The 12500-nt window shown below is 43.5% G+C and overlaps 3 non-coding genes across 3 annotated transcripts; all 3 read left to right on the top strand.

Annotated features, from left to right (window-relative positions):
- Positions 1-9923: 9923 nt before the first annotated feature.
- Positions 9924-9995, top strand: TRNAQ-CUG (transfer RNA glutamine (anticodon CUG)). The gene has a single exon. It is a non-coding gene; the product is annotated as a tRNA-Gln (tRNA).
- Positions 9996-10897: 902 nt separating this feature from the next.
- TRNAS-AGA (transfer RNA serine (anticodon AGA)) lies at positions 10898-10979 on the top strand. Its single transcript has one exon. It is a non-coding gene; the product is annotated as a tRNA-Ser (tRNA).
- Positions 10980-11707: 728 nt separating this feature from the next.
- Positions 11708-11779, top strand: TRNAQ-CUG (transfer RNA glutamine (anticodon CUG)). Its single transcript has one exon. It is a non-coding gene; the product is annotated as a tRNA-Gln (tRNA).
- Positions 11780-12500: the final 721 nt, after the last annotated feature.

Raw genomic sequence — 12500 nt, 5'->3', positions numbered from 1 at the left:
CACAAAGGGGGTCCTGTGAAGCGCTCCAAAGTTATCTGGGAGTTGTCTGAGCCCCTCACCTGGTGAGCACAGTACGACGTGGGCAGCCTTTACCTGCAGACGTGGTCTGGATAATAAGAATTGTGAGTAAAGGCCCTGAACTGCATCACTGACTCCGTGTCGTTACTGCTGCTGCCCTGCACCATCACCCCCATCCTCCGCATACACTGCCCTGAGGCTATACTCCTCCCGTGGGGAGTTATGCTACGCTCTGCTGCACCCACAACACCAGCCTCAGCGGTCTGCCCTGGAGCGGCGGTTCACTCTAACCGCAATCCACGGGTGGCGTAGTCGGACATTTAAACATCAAAACCACATAAATAGTTCCGCCACTGGTTTGACCGCCCTGAGCCACGGAACCGGGTCGCCGCCACGGAGACTACAACCAGCATCCACCAAAAAGGGTCCGGCTCCGGGTGTCCCAAGGCCCAGGGGGCGCGTCAGAACATTTTCATCACCTTTCACAATCACCAATGGGACAAGGCAGGGATGTTCTCTGTCCCCTCTCTTATACATCCTAGTGACGGAGCACCTGCTCTCATCTATTCGCCATAACCCCAATATTAGGTGGATTGAGGTGGGAGGCACCGAGTACAAGTGCTCTCTATTTGCTGATGATGTCCTAGTATATATCACTCAATCACATATATCCATCCATGCTGTTATGGCTGAAATAGATCACTTTGTTACATGGTCAAATTTTAAAATCAATGCAGCGAAGTCTGAGGCCCTCGATGTCTCCCTCCCCAAATCCATATAGGATTCCATCCAGTCCAACTTTCCCTTTGCCTGGCCCTCACAGGGTATCAAATACTTAGGAATTCCTATTCATAGAGACCTCTCCCATCTATGTTATCTTAATTTTGGGCCCTTTATTGAACAACTCCATACAGACCACGGTTGGCAAGTTAGAACTGTAAGATTCACTACGTGAACCACTGGTGTTTTGTGGAAAAGCACATGTACACTGTGTTCCAAATTATTATGCAAAAAGTGTTTAGGAGTGATAAGGGAAGAATTTGTTTGTTTGTCAGTTAAACTCATTGATGGTGATGTATGTCAGGGCTCTTTATATCACTGTAAGTAATTGCAGACACCTGTGCTAATTAGTTTGGCAGGTGTGTCCAATGAAAGGCAAGACTACTTAAGAAGGCTGTCTCACATTATTAAGCAGCCTACATTTTCTGCCAAAATGGGAAAGAAAAAGGATGTGTCGGCTGCTGAGAAGCAACAAATTGTGGAGTGTTTAGGTCAAGGCATGACTACAATCAACATTGTGCGATGATCAGGATGAAGTGTCTTGGCAATCAAGAAGTATGTAGCTGATTCACAGTACACACGTGTGCGTGCTGATAAGGGCAAATTGAGGACTCTTTCCTACAGGCAATTACGTCAGGTTGAAAGAGCAGCGGCAAAAAAGCCTTGTCATAGCAGCAGACAAGTTTTTGAAGCTGCTGGTGCCTCCAACGTCCCCCGAACAACAAGATGCAGGGTCCTTCAGAGGTTTGCAGCTGTGCATACGCCATCCTGTCGACCTCCTCTATCCACTTCACACAAGCAGAAACGGCTCCAGTGGGCCAAACATTACATGAAGACTGATTTCAAAACTGTTTTGTTCACGGATGAGTGCCGTGCAGCGCTCGATGGTCCAGATGGATGGAGTGGAGGATGGCTGGTTGATGGACACCCTACGCAAACACGGCTACAGCGCCAACAAGGAGGAGGTGGAGTAATGTTTTGGGCTGGAATCATGGGGAGAGAGATTGTCGGCCCCTTTAGGATCCCTGAAGGCGCTAAAGATGAACTCCATAATGTATGTGGATTTTCTCAAACAGCACTTCCTGCCATGGTTCAAGAAGAAGAACCGTGTATTTCACAGCAAGATCATTTTTTTGCATGATAATGCACCATCTCATGCTGCACATAAAACATCTGCATCTCTGGCTGATATGGGCATAAAAGGGGACAAACTTATGGTGTGACCCCCATGCTCCCCTGACCTCTACCCCATTCAGAACCTTTGGAGCATCATTAAAAGGAGTGTCTATGATGGCGGGAGGCAGTTCACATCTAAGCAACAGCTCTGGGAGGGTATTCTGTCCTCATGCAAAACAATTGAAGCAGAAACCATCCAAAACCTGACAAATTCAATGGACGAAAGAGTTCAGAAGCTCCTTTCGAACAAGGGGTCCTATGTGAAAATGTAACATCACCTAGAATAAAGATTTGAGTTGAAAACTGTTTGATTTCAGTTTCTAACAACCTGCTAATGCTTATAATTTCAAAAATGACCATTTTTTTGGTCTTTATTAAAATGAAAAGGTTGATCGAAAAGTTTGGGGGATCTAAGAGTGTGGCAACCCAGTAGTCATGATTACTTAGAATTCTGACAATATGAGGGTCATGCTGCATGTAGTGCAGCAAGAAAGCACTTATGTGTCTTGCGCATCTCGGAGCCCCAAAATTATTTTCCGGGCTAGATGCAGCTAAAAATTATTATTAATTTTAAATCTGGTGAAGCTTTACTATAGATGGCCTAATAGGATCAGTGCTGCACACTGCTACAAAGCCCAAATTATTTTCCAGTCAAGATACAGATAAACATGATTAGTAATTTTAAATCTGGTGGAGCTTATTATAGATGGCCTAATAGAATCAGTGCTGCACACTGCTACAAAGCCCAAATTATTTTCCAGCCAAGATACAGATAAGCATGATTAGTAATTTGAAAGCTTAAAACCGTTGGTAGGGTGATTTTAACCAATCATCAAGCTTTTACTCTCCCCAGGATGACACAGGGGTAGAAAAGTCATTTCGGATCCATGATTTGTTCATCTTTATGAACATGAGTCTGTCTACATTATCAGTGGAGAGCCGCGTGCGCTTATCTGTCAGCACACCACCAGCAGCGCTGAACACACGTTCAGACAGAACGCTGGCTGCGGGGCGTGACAAGATCTCCAAGGCGTAAGTGGCTAGCTCCGGCCATTTATCCAGATTGGAAGCCCAAAAAGAGCAAGGGTCCAGTGACACAGTCATGGCTTCAATGTTTACTTGGAGATACTCCTGTACCATCGTCTCTAGGCGTTGACTATGTGTCAGACTTCTTGTCTCCTGTGGCCTTGCAAAGGATGGGCTAAAAAAGTGGTGAAATGATTCCGCAAAATTGATGTTACCAGCAGATACTGTGGTTCTGTTACGGTTTGAGTGCTGAACACTTGACGGTCCCACGGTTGGCAAGTTGGAACTGTGAGATTCACTACGTGCACCACTGGTATTTTGTGGAAAAGCACATGTAAGATTCTGCAACAGTCTCTGCTGATACTCCTGCATGCGTGCATCCCTTTCTATGGCAGGAATATTTTCTGCAAATTTACTTTTGTAGCGGGGATCTAACAGTGTGGCAACCCAGTAGTCAGGATTATTTCTAATTCTCACAATTCGAGGGTCATGTTGCAGGTAGTGCAGCAAGAAGGCACTCATGTGTGTTGCGCATCCAGGAGCACAAGTCCCTGTTGTGTTGGTGGCGAGGTAACAATCATGCTTCCTTCCTCTGTCCTATCCCCCCAACCTCGCACAACAGAAATGTGATCAAGGTCTCCCTCATCTGATGAGTCTTCCATTAGTTCGTCCACCACTTCTTCCTGGGCTCCTGCACCTTCCTCACTAGTTTGGCTGCTACCATGCGCCCTGGTAAAACCATCTCCCCCACCCTCACATGCCTGCCGCCTTGGTGCTGCCGACCGTCTGGACCTTGCAGATGTTAGCCCTTCCGCATACAACTCCTCCTCCTCTACTTCCTCCACCTCCTCTTGTGCCACCACCTGACTCCGAATTCTGTTTAACATGTGCTCCAGCATGTAAATCAGCGGAATAGTCATGCTTGTAATGGCATCGTCAGCACTAAACATCTTCGTCGCCATTTCAAAACTGTGCAGAAGGGTGCATAGGTCCCTGATCTGAGACCACTCCTCCAGCGTGATTTGCCCCACCTCTGGATCTCGTTGGCCCAGGCTATACGTCAGAACGTATTGCACTAGGGCTTGTCGGTGCTGCCACAGTCGCTGCAACATGTGCAGAGTTGAATTCCACCGGGTAGGCACATCGCATTTTAGCCGGTGAAGTGGCAGGCCCAACGACTTCTGTAGAGATGTAAGTCGCTGAGCTGCGGGATGTGAACGGCGGAAGTGAGCACACAGCGACCGTGCCCTCTGCAGAAGGCCATCTAGTCTGGGATAGTGGGCTAAAAATTGCTGGACAACCAGGTTCAACACGTGAGCCATACAAGGCACGTGTGTGACATTGCCCCAGCGAAGGGCCGCACCCAGGTTTGCAGCATTGTCGCACACGGCCTTTCCTGGTTTCAGGTCCAGTGGAGACAACCATTCATGAAATTGGTTCTCCAGAGCTGACCACAACTCCTCAGCTGTGTGACTCACATTTCCTAGACATTTCAATGTAAAAACCGCCTGATGACGTTGAGCCCTACTGCCAGCATAGTAAGGAGGTGTGCAGGATCCCTTCTGCGCAGTTAGAAAGCTTGTGGCATGACCAGACAGGCTTTGGGTGCAGGTGGAAGACCGAGAGGAGGTTGAGGAGGCAGAAGCAGTGGAGGAACTTTGACATAAAGAGGATTGACGCACAACTCGTGGGGACGGCAAGACTTGGACAGCAGCCCCTTGTCCTGCTGTCACCATAGTTACCCAGTGCCCAGTCAGCGACATGTAACGCCCCTGTCCATGCCTACTCGTCCAAGTGTCTGTGGTGAAATGCACCCTGTCACACACAGTTTCTCAAAGAAGCGGTGATGTTGTGTGCGACATGCTGGTGGAGAGCAGGCACACCTTTCTTTGAGAAGTAGTGCCGACTGGGCATCGTTTACTTGGGCACTGCGACGGACATAAGGTCTCGAAAATCCTCTGTGTCCACCAGGCGGAAAGGCAGCATTTCTGTAGCCAAGAGCTTGCAGATGGTGAAATTCAACCTCTTAGCTTTCTCATGGCTAGGAGGAAATGGTCTTTTACTTGTTCACATCTGAGGGACCGAGGGCTGGCTATTGTGCTTAGACGGGGTTGATAAGGGTGTCCCCGGCAAACTGCCGGTCTGTGAGGAAGATGCAGGCGGACATGTTAGGTTGCCTTGATCCAAAGGTGGTGCTATCGATTTCGGACAGCGCTCAACACCAGCTGGTGTTACCACCTCCAAAGAAAATGATGACCTGCCAATCACGCTGGCTGTTGCGGGTAAAGAGGTGGCAGGTCTGCGCCCCAAAACAGGTGTGACTGCTGTCCCCCCAGTCACAGAGGATGAAAAGGCCGCGGATGCACAAGATATGGCAGACGGTGGTTGGCCCGGCCGGCTAGGCCGCATTGTAGCACACTGAGCTTCCCACTGCAACTTATGCTTCATGTCCATGTGCTGGTTCATGCATGAAGTACTCAAACTATGTATTTTTTGGCCTCTACTTAGCTTTTGCTGACAAATGTTACAGATAGTTAGGTCATCTTTATCGATCTGAAAAAATGCCCAGGCTATGCAAGGCTTAGCACCCATGCGACCTGAAGAGCCACAACGACTTGAGGCAGAGATGTGTTTGAGGATGCAGTTGTTGACGTGCTTCCAGTACTACGTCTCTGACCAGGAAGGTGCAACCTGACCTCGTCGTCACTAGCATTCTCCTCCACCTCCTCTGCTGACCTCATCTCTTGGCTGACTGTGGGTTGACAGTAAGTGGGATCTCCAACCTCATCATCATCACCCTGTGTGTTATCACACCCGTCGTCCTCAGAGCCAACCTGTTCCTGCCCTGACAAAAAACTAAAGTTGTCGCTCCAATCAGGTATTTGAGTCTTATCATCGTCTTCCTCATTGTCTCCACCAACAGGAGTTACAGTTTGGGAATGAGGGTCTACATTATGGTCAGAACCTTCTGCGTCTGGTCCTGGATCCGACTCATAAAGATTCTGGGCATCAGTGCAGATCATTTCCTCGTCTGGATTCACAGAAGCGCTGGAGTCGACCTCTGATTCCCAGGCTATAGTATGAGTAAACAGCTCTGCAGACTCAACCATCTGTTCTACCTCATACTCAGACGGGCAGCTGGAGATTTGGGAGCTGTGAGGAAGCAAGTGCGATTTGGGTGACACCTTTGAGGACTGGAGTATTTGTGATGTTGAAGTTGATGTGGAGGAGAGCCCACTTAAAGGAGCACTTGATATCCGTTGAAGCACCTGCTGTTTTTGTGCCTCATCTGGAATTTGTAGCGATTGGCGTGGCCGTAAGAAAGGGATCTTATCACATTGTCCGCTAAAAGAAGTAGACGTTTTAGTTTGGCTGGAAGATGGTCTTTCTTCTGCAGATGTTACTGTTGCTTTAACACCTACCCCACGGACACAACCTTTTTTCCCCTTCCCAACACGCCTATTCCCCTTTCCACCAGCAGCAGGCCTTTTTCCACTCATTTTGGTGATTAACTAATTCACAACTCTGGAGTTGTTTGCACAAAAAAACAATGGATGGTAACCGAGCAGAGCTGAGTGGCCAAACTGTGGTATTAGGCCAAAACTATTGGCTGGGTTAGATGCAGAAAAAAATTATATTCAATTTGCAACCTGATGGAGGTTAGTATAGATGGACTAATACAACAAGTCCCACACACAGCTAGAAGCCCAATATTTTTTCAGAGGTAGATGCAGAAAAAAATATATTCAGTTTGCAACCTGATGGAGGTCAGTATAGGTGGACTAATAGAACAAGTCCCACACACTGCTAGAAGGCCCAATATTTTTTCAGAGCTAGATGCAGAAAAAAATTATATTCAGTTTGCAACCTGATGGAGGTCAGTATAGATGGATTAATAGAACAAGACCCAAACACAGCTAGAAGCCCAATATTTTTTCAGAGCTAGATGCAGAAAAAAATTATATTCAGTTTGCAACCTGATGGAGGTCAGTATAGATGGATTAATAGAACAAGACCCACACACAGCTAGAAGCCCAATATTTTTTCAGAGCTAGATGCAGAAAAAAATTATATTCATTTTCAACCTGATGGAGGTCAGTATAGATGGATTAATAGAACAAGACCCACACACAGCTAGAAGCCCAATATTTTTTCAGAGCTAGATGCAGAAAAAAATTATATTCAGTTTGCAACCTGATGGAGGTCAGTATAGATGGACTAATACAACAAGTCCCACACACAGCTAGAAGCCCAATTTTTTTTCAGAGGTAGATGCAGAAAAAAATATATTCAGTTTGCAACCTGATGGAGGTCAGTATAGGTGGACTAATAGAACAAGTCCCACACACTGCTAGAAGGCCCAATATTTTTTCAGAGCTAGATGCAGAAAAAAATTATATTCAGTTTGCAACCTGATGGAGGTCAGTATAGATGGATTAATAGAACAAGACCCACACACAGCTAGAAGCCCAATATTTTTTCAGAGCTAGATGCAGAAAAAAATTATATTCAGTTTGCAACCTGATGGAGGTCAGTATAGATGGATTAATAGAACAAGACCCACACACAGCTAGAAGCCCAATATTTTTTCAGAGCTAGATGGAGAAAAAAATTATATTCAGTTTGCAACCTGATGGAGGTCAGTATAGATGGACTAATACAACAAGTCCCACACACAGCTAGAAGCTCAATATTTTTTCAGAGGTAGATGCAGAAAAAAATATATTCAGTTTGCAACCTGATGGAGGTCAGTATAGGTGGACTAATAGAACAAGTCCCACACACTGCTAGAAGGCCCAATATTTTTTCAGAGCTAGATGCAGAAAAAAATTATATTCAGTTTGCAACCTGATGGAGGTCAGTATAGATAGATTAATAGAACAAGACCCACACACAGCTAGAAGCCCAATATTTTTTCAGAGCTAGATGCAGAAAAAAATTATATTCAGTTTGCAACCTGATGGAGGTCAGTATAGATGGACTAATAGAACAAGACCCACACACAGCTAGAAGCCCAATATTTTTTCAGAGCTAGATGCAGAAAAAAATTATATTCAGTTTGCAACCTGATGGAGGTCAGTATAGATGGATTAATAGAACAAGACCCACACACAGCTAGAAGCCCAATATTTTTTCAGAGCTAGATGCAGAAAAAAATTATATTCAGTTTGCAACCTGATGGAGGTCAGTATAGATGGATTAATAGAACAAGACCCACACACAGCTAGAAGCCCAATATTTTTTCAGAGCTAGATGCAGAAAAAAATTATATTCAGTTTGCAACCTGATGGAGGTCAGTATAGATGGAATAATAGAACAAGACCCACACACAGCTAGAAGCCCAATATTTTTTCAGAGCTAGATGCAGAAAAAAATTATATTCAGTTTGCAACCTGATGGAGGTCAGTATAGATGGACTAATACAACAAGTCCCACACACAGCTAGAAGCCCAATATTTTTTCAGAGGTAGATGCAGAAAAAAATATATTCAGTTTGCAACCTGATGGAGGTCAGTATAGGTGGACTAATAGAACAAGTCCCACACACTGCTAGAAGGCACAATATTTTTTCAGAGCTAGATGCAGAAAAAAATTATATTCAGTTTGCAACCTGATGGAGGTCAGTATAGATGGATTAATAGAACAAGACCCACACACAGCTAGAAGCCCAATATTTTTTCAGAGCTAGATGCAGAAAAAAATTAGATTCAGTTTGCAACCTGATGGAGGTCAGTATAGATGGACTAATAGAATGATGCTATGCCCAAAAGATTTTACTTCACTAGGTGCAGTAAAAAAATTGGTATTCTATACACAGGTGGTATATCTTGCAACACAGATAGGCTACTCCACTGACTAACACACTCTGCAATAGGCCAAAAAGGATTAGCTTTGCTAGATTCAGCCAAATGCTGTGAAAAAAACTTGCACAGCACTGGCACAGACCTGCCTGGCAAAAACTGATAGGAACTGATGTAACCTAGTCCTGAAAAGGACTCCAATTACAATTAGTCTTTACTCCCACAACCTATCTATTTAAGAGCACAGACCTGCCTGATAAAAGTCGTAGGAAATGCTGTAACCTAGTCCTTAAAAGGGCTGCAATCACAACTATTCCCTACTCCCAAGCTATCTGTATATTTGTGCGAAAATTGGCTTGAAATTAACAAGGTATAGCGCACACAGCAACAGCGGTGCCGTCTAACACGCAGCTGCAGCAGTGAGAAAATGGTGGCGACGGAGAAAATGGCTTGGTCTTATAGGGCAAGGACATGTGACATACACTGCCAATGACACATGCCCTTGCTTGTGTGAAAAAAAGCACTTCGCTCCGTGTGTGCGCTGCTGATAGGCTGACAGATTGCACCTCCCCACTGTAAATGCGGGAAAGAGAAAAAAAAATGGAGATCTTCATTGTTCCTGCAGAGATCCATCCCCTGCCCCTCCCCCCACCCCGCTGTACACTCAAACTGCGTATTAACATTAATTTTCATCATTACTGAGAAAAAATTCAGTTATGATTTTGGTGCACGAACAGTTATCGAACATAACCTCGAACTGCCGAATTTTTCTCAAATTGTTCGTGTTCGCCGAACGGCTCGAACACCGCCCAAAACAGCTCGAATTTGAGATTGGCGAACAGTTCGAGTAGAACAACGCTCATCTCTAGTTGTGATATCATGGAACTTTAAGCACACTTGTGGAATAAAAAGGGAGGAGATATTAATTTAGCAATGTGTGTTAGATATACATTTGCGGAACAGCTTTAGAACCAGTTTTCATCATAATGCATGAATTCCCAGGTTCCACTGAGATTAGAACTCAGATCACTGGATTAAGCGTGAATTTCTCACATTTCCACTATTTACACATGCTCTTTTACTGTTTTCAAAAGAAAATCCAGCCAGCTTCATTGGTCATGTGGTTCCATGGTGTAATGGTCAGCACTTTGGACTCTGAATCCAACGATCTGAGTTCAAATCTCAGTGGAACCTGAGATATTCTTTGTGCATCGCAGTTTTATCTTTTCTGCTCACACTCAATTTGCCAATGCACATGGTTTAACATAAAAAGAGAAAGTTAAAATCCACATGGCAAAAAGATCTATCTATGAATAAAGTTTAACTCAAAAGTTAAACTTGACTTCATGAAGCAAAACTCATATCATCTATGTCACACCAAGCAATCGTACTATATGACTTGTGCCAATATTCGCATGACACTTTTTCCAGGTGGTTGAAACTGACCAGGATTTCAAGCTGAAACGGCCTCAAGAAACGACAGCGATTCTTTTCCTGAATCACCCTTTTTAGTGTTTTCCAGCATTTTTGTAAACATAGTTTGGTGATGTTTTTCTAAGTATTGTTTTGGGCATCAAATGAGTTTGTTTAAGTTTCTTTTTTGCTCTCAAAATGCTGTGAACGTCACTCAGGAACCTTCCAGGGGTCTTTCTAACCTACTCATTGACTTGTATAGCAAGTATAAAGCAAGCAAAATATACCAGAAAAATTATATGCTCACTTCTGCTAACCGCTTGGCGTTTTGGGAAACTTAATGAGGTTAAAAGACGCTCAATACCTGATCATATGAACAGCAAGACTTTTTGCATGGAAATGAATCTGTTCAAACTATTGAGCATTTTCAAAGCCTTTTTCAGGAGGTGTTTGGTCAAAGTCACCCTAAATCCGCCTTATGAATTTTAATAAACCTTGAACTGTAAAATGTTCCAATTGATGATACCTTTAAATCAGATTTTTACATTTCAGTGAGGCCTGGAATTTTGTTTCCAATTGAAATCTTCCATTTTCTGAAATGTCTTCCAGAATGATAATCACTGATATTGATCATGGTGCTATAAGAAAAGGTGTGAAACTCATAAGAATGAAACAGTGTCTGAGTAGTTGTGGCCGAGTGGTTAAGGCGATGGACTAGAAATCCATTGGGGTCTTCCCGCGTAGGTTCAAATCCTGCCAACTACGTTTAACTTCATGTAACATTTTATCGAATTATCTGAGTAGATCAATTTACACATTCCCAAGTCTATCCCCCACAGAAATGGTCTGTAATCTATGGATTGTATTTGTAGAACCAGCTTAACAGCATCTGTAGATCTTCTTTTGATTAGTCAGCCGGGTGAGATGTCACTTGTGCATCACACCACCAATAAAACAAAGCTCAGAGGGTGCCATCAGGTATGTGGTGCAAATCCTCCTTTTTTCCAGCGAACACAGACCACTGCCGTGGCTGATGGACTGGGATATGAACTTTGATTTGCACCAACTCTACTTGAATTATCTTTCCGATGGAACCTTTTAGCACACCATGAAAAATCTTTAGTGACTTCTGGATGAGCAGAAGTTTTGCAATTTCTTTTTTTCTCACCCTTTTTCCAGCTGATAGATCCAGCACGCTAATTATTAGCCAGATTTCATCAACATTTTAAAACTGTATTTGTTGTGATATCATGGAACTTTAAGCACACTTGTGGAATAAAAAGGGAGGAGATATTAATTTACCAATGTGTGTTAGATATACATTTGCGGAACAGCTTTAGAACCAGTTTTCATCATAATGCATGAATTCCCAGGTTCCACTGAGATTAGAACTCAGATCACTGGATTAAGAGTGAATTTCTCACATTTCCACTATTTACACATGCTCTTTTACTGTTTTCAATAGAAAATCCAGCCAGCTTCATTGGTTATGTGGTTCTATGGTGTAATGGTTAGCACTCTGGACTCTGAATCCAGTGATCTGAGTTCAAATCTCTGTGGAACCTGAGAAATACTTTTAGCATAGCGGTTTTATCTTTTCTGCTCACACTCAATTTGCCAATGCACATGGTTTAACATAAAAAGAGAAAGTTAAAATCCACATGGCAAAAAGATCTATCTATCAAGAAAGTTTAACTCAAAAGTTAAACTTGACTTCATGAAGCAAAACTGATATCATCTATGTCACACCAAGAAATCGTAATCTATGACTTGTGCCAATGTTCGCATGACACTTTTTCCAGGTGGTTGAAACTGACCAGGATTTCAAGCCGAAACGGCCTCAAGAAACAACAGCGATACTTTTCCTGAATCACCCTTTTTAGTGTTTTCCAGCATTTTTGTAAACATAGTTTGGTGATGTTTTTCTAAGTATTGTTTTGGGCATCAAATGAGTTTGTTTAAGTTTCTTTTTTGCTCGCAAAATGCTGTGAACGTCACTCAGGAACCTTCCAGGGGTCTTTCTAACCTACTCATTGACTTGTATAGCAAGTATAAAGCAAGCAAAATATACCTGAAAAATGATGTGCTCACTTCTGTTAACCGCTTGGCGTTTTGGGAAACTTAATGAGGTTAAAAGATGCTCAATACCTGATCATATGAACAGCAAGTCTTTTTGCATGGAAATGAATCTGTTCAAACTATTGAGCATTTTCAAAGCCTTTTTCAGGAGGTGTTTGGAACAAAGTCACTCTAAATCCGCCTTATGAATTTTAATAAACCTTGAAC

Source organism: Phyllobates terribilis, unplaced genomic scaffold, assembly GCF_046119375.1.
Source record: "Phyllobates terribilis strain yellow unplaced genomic scaffold, ASM4611937v1 Scaffold_13__5_contigs__length_258822181, whole genome shotgun sequence".
NCBI lineage: Eukaryota > Metazoa > Chordata > Amphibia > Anura > Dendrobatidae > Phyllobates > Phyllobates terribilis.
This window is presented reverse-complemented; position numbering and strand designations above follow the sequence as displayed.